Source organism: Sander lucioperca, chromosome 5, assembly GCF_008315115.2.
Source record: "Sander lucioperca isolate FBNREF2018 chromosome 5, SLUC_FBN_1.2, whole genome shotgun sequence".
Classification (NCBI taxonomy): domain Eukaryota; kingdom Metazoa; phylum Chordata; class Actinopteri; order Perciformes; family Percidae; genus Sander; species Sander lucioperca.
In genome coordinates, this window is record NC_050177.1 from 29,027,659 (window position 1) to 29,032,658 (window position 5,000).

At 44.4% G+C, this 5,000-nt stretch overlaps 1 pseudogene; it reads right to left on the minus strand.

Moving 5' to 3' along the window:
• LOC116034430 overlaps window positions 1-5,000 on the minus strand; it is a 17,773-nt pseudogene that overhangs the window by 5,733 nt on the left and 7,040 nt on the right.

A 5,000-nucleotide genomic window follows, 5' to 3' on the forward strand; every position in this document is an offset into this window, starting at 1 on the left:
ACACATGCTGCGTTCATGCCACCTGGGAATAACAGGCACCGCCCCCGTGATTATGTTGTTTTTCCGACTGCCAGCGTTCACATGGTCGGGATGTGTTCTTCTTCTTCTTCTGTTATATTGGCGTTTGGCATAACAACTTGTTGCATGACTGCCACCAGCTGTTGGCCGTAGTCTGGAGCATCAGGTGGTGAAAACATGGAGGCCACAATAACAAAAGATTTGTTGCTGTTTTCTTATGCGGGCATACAAACAGCACATGGTCAGGTGTTTGTGTTCTCTGCAGGACAACCAACAGGAAAGGACACGGAGAAGGTGTTAGTTTATATATAGGTCTATTATATATATATATATATATATTCTATTATATATAGGTCTATTTATGAATAATCTGAAACATGTTATGTCTGTGTGTGTTTCTCAGCAGAGGCATTTGTCCTCAATAATCAGTTTATTGTCATTGAAATATGTTCAGTGAACCAAAGTCGCCTCCATCAACACATAGACACAGAAACACACACACAGACACACACACACACACATTTGAACTCAACTACCAAATAAATACAACCCCCCCTTCAGAAGCTCCGCCCCCCAGACTCATGGACACATAACTGCTGCACGACACACTTGGCTGGAATAGTGTTTTGTGGCTCGTTGCCTCCTTTCTGCTTGTTTTCCATTCCATTCATTTCCATTCCAGTCTCTCTCCGCCGTGTCATGTTGTAAACTCAGATGGATTCTGATTGGCTGTCAGTGTCTCTATCGTTCATCAGATCTCTCTGAAAGTGATCCCAATGATATCGTTCTCCACTGTCGTCGTCGTTATAGTTGTGGTGTGAACTCCACCAACCACTCATGTTAGAACGATTTTTAAAACTATATATTTATAATTAACGTTCTTGGTGTGGACGGCCCTTAAGTTAAGGTGACCAGATTTCTGAGACAAAATCCGGGGACATTTTCAGCTCAGAAGCGTAAATACCTCCAAAACAGGTAATGTTTTTATCTTTGTAAACTTAAAACAGGGACACTGCCCCAGGGGGGTCACTAGACCTAGAGCTGCACTGGGGCACAAGTCCCTCTAGGGGGGACACTAGACCTAGAGCTGCACTGGGGCTCCAGCCCCTCTAGGGGGGTCAATAGACCTAGAGTCGCACTGGGGCACAAGCCCCTCTAGGGGGGTCACTAGACCTAGAGCTGCACTGGGGCTCCACCCCTCTAGGGGGGTCACTAGACCTAGAGCTGCACTGGGGCTCCAGCCCCTCTAGGGGGGTCCATGGGCATGCTCCCCTGTAAGAACATGTTGTCTATTTTAATGTTTAAATGCATCAATCTGGTGCACTTTGACAATAAATTCAGACAACCAGCAGGGGGGGTTCTATGACTGGAGTAGTTTTGGAGACATGCCTCTTTGTAATTATGACATATTATTATGGCAAAATATATTCCCCAAAATTATGAATATGCCTGTTTTTGAAAGGTAAGTGCTGTAGTATAACCAGCAGAAGACTAATTATGTGTGAGGTAAGTTTAGAGACATGACTCTAATTATTAAAATATATTAATATTTTAAAGTAAGTGCTGTAATACAACTAGCAGGAGACAAGTTATAATTGAGGTGAGTTTGGAGACTCTACCTTATTTAATCATTAAATTAATGAATATTTCTGTTGGTTATTGTAGTTTGTAGACGGTGTGGTGGAAACTTTTCGTGTTTGCAGCAGGGTGTATTTCAAAAAGGACAAGATGAAACAAATAAGACTATTTGAGAATGAAACCAAAGTTTGGTCTTTGAGTATTTATTTATATTTGCAAATATATGAACACAGTTTGACAAGTACAACAGTACAGTGGGAAAGTGTCTTCTTCGAAGAAGAAAAAGCACACAGCTTATATACATCTTCAGTGAGATAGGAAGACATGCCCCCGCCTAAACATGACTCGGCATTTCTTACAATCAATCAGACATAGTAGACATTCAGGAGCCACTTCACTTCTTCTCCTCTGTAGCACTTTCTACCCCAAGGTTAGACATCCCGTTAATCTCAACTATCTGAGGAGTCTCAACTATCCAGGGAGAAATGAATGTCCCGGGAGAGATAGTTTAGGGTGACCTTGTAGCCCCTATCTGTTCAGCGTACACATTACGTTCTTAGACTTTGTGGCTCCCACTTAGTTTAGTGAGAATCAGAATCAACATGTGAGAATGCAACACATTCTCACACCCATCTTTTGTAAGTATAACATCAACCTGTCCAGGGACTGCGGGTGGAAATTAGCATTTTTTGCTATAACCTGGCACATGACATCTCTTCTTTTTTAGACTAATGTTTTTTGTGCATTATCCCTGATCAAATAAAGAAATAAACAATAAACAATGAAAAAAGGAAAGAAAAAAACGACAATTGCAAGCGTGACAAGCGGGACGCGAACCTCCTTACGTGGAAATTCGCCGTTACATACTACTCTCTAAATCCTCTCTAACTGCTGCTCTGCCCGGTGCGTTATACAAACACGCTGAAAGACGCCTTTTTCGTCGCATCTGACCCACACCCAGATCAAATGAGAACGGGCTGGAGAATGAGATCAACTCCCTTTCAGCATTGAGAGAGAACCTCTGTTTAATTATTTATACACAGAAAATACAGGAAATACACAGCCGAATTATTTAACCCCAAAACAAAGGAAAAAACACAACAAAAGTTCAAAAAAAGGCAAAAAAAAACAAGACGACAAAAAGTTTGAAAAACGGCAAAGAAATAGTCAGAGAAATGAATGTTTTGTGTCTGAGTCTCAGATCTGCTTCTCAGTGAGAGTGTGTGTGATGGTGAACAGACTGAACTTTGATTTCAGCAGCTGATGTTCAGTCAGTGTTTCTGTCCACAGGAGAGACTCTCAGTCCTGCAGAGGACTCAGAGACACTGAGGAACCAGGAGAGACTCTCAGTCCTGCAGAGGACTCAGAGACACTGAGGAACCAGGAGAGACTCTCAGTCCTGCAGAGGACTCAGAGACACTGAGGAACCAGGAGAGACTCTCAGTCCTGCAGAGGACTCAGAGACACTGAGGAACCAGGAGAGACTCTCCATCCTGCAGAGGACTCAGAGACACTGAGGAACCAGGAGAGACTCTCCATCCTGCAGAGGACTCAGAGACACTGAGGAACCAGGAGAGACTCTCTGTCCTGCAGAGGACTCAGAGACACTGAGGAACCAGACCAGAACCCAAACCCAGGATAGAGAGGCTGAGTGAATGTGGTGTTGAAGGTGTGGAGGTGGATCAGTGAGTCAGAGGAGACTCTGTAGAAGGACAGAGAGCCAGCAGGACAGTCCACATACACTGCTACTCTACCAGAGACAGAGGAGGAGGAGATGAATGTTCTGATGTTATTGTGCCAGACAAAGTAACCACCATCAGAGCAGGTCAGACTCCAGGACTGATCATTACGTCCAAACCAACAGTCAACACTGTATCCTCTCCTGCTGATTCCTCTGTAACTCACTGATATATAAACCTCTCCTCTCCTCTCAACCTCCCAGTAACAGCGACCAGTCAGACCATCTCTACACAGCAGCTGAGGCCAGAAGTCAAACCTCTCTGGATGATCAGGATATGGCTGCTCCTCCTCCAAACGTGTCACCTTCCTGTTGTTGTCAGACAGTTTGAGGTCTCTGTTCACTGTGTTTGTGTCCAGTTCCAGTTGACAGACATCTGATGGAGAGAAACAGACACAACACAGCAGCAGATTATCATCTGTTGATTTATTAACTCTTGTGTTGTCTTCCCGTCAAACTGACCCGGTCTGATTCCTGTTTATAAAACATGAAGTATAAAATATCACCCAATTCTATTTACACCTTCTAGTCAACTCATTACAACTCATTACCACTAGTTTGATAGTTTTACACGTATTCTTTGGACACCCTGATTTCAGAGTGTCGAAATGAGGATCTGGTGGTTCACTGTGTCAAAGGCAGCAGAAAGATCCAGAAGGATGATGATGGAAGAGAGAGAGGTTGTTCTAGCGATGTGAAGCTGCTCAGTGACAGCAAGGAGGGCAGTTTCTGTTGAGTGACCAGCCTTGAAGCCAGACTGGTGGGGATCAAGAAGGTTGTTCTGGTGGAGATAGGTAGAGAGTTGATTATAAATGGCACGCTCAAGAGTTTTAGATAGGAATGGAAGAAGGGAGACGGGTCTATAGTTATTTACATCAGAGGAGTCGAGTGTTGGTTTTTTGAGCAGTGGGGTCACTCTTGCCTCTTTGAGATCATCGGGGAAACAGCCAGTTGACAAGGAGATGTTAATGAGATGGGTGAGGAAAGGAAGGAGGTCCGGAGCAATGGACTGGAGAAGGTGAGAAGGGATAGGATCCAGGGGGCAGGTGGTTGGGCGGGCAGAGGTAATCAAAGTAAGAATTTGGTTTGGAGATAAAGGGGTGAAAGAGGAAAGAGTACTGGATGTGATGGTAAGGTGATTTCAGGAGGTGTGGTGGAGAATGAAGAGCGTATGTCATCTATCTTTTTTACAAAGTAGTTGACAAAGTGGGTTGGTAGGAGGGAGGAGGGAGGAGGTGGACTGGGGGAATCTAGGAGGTTAGAGAAGATGGAAAAAAGTTTTTTGGGGTTCGAGAAAGAGGATTCAATTTTGGTTTGATAAAAAGAGCTTTTGGCTGCAGAAATAGAGGCAGCGAAGGAGGAAAGAAGAGACTGATAGGTAAGCAGATCATCTGGGTGTTTAGATTTCTGCCATTTCCTCTCAGCTGCCCATATAGTTGATCTTTCAGCACCTACTGAGTCAGATAACCACGGAGCTGGGGAGGATTTGCGAGCCTGTCGTGAAGTAAGAGGGCAGAGAGTCGAGAGAGGAGGATAGAGTAGAGAGGAGAGTGTCTGTGGCAGCATTGGGAGGCATGAGTAAGAAAGAGTCGGATGGAGGGAGGGTTGATAAAGTACATGCCGCCAGAGAAGAAGGAGAGAGTGAACGAATATTACGGCGGACAGG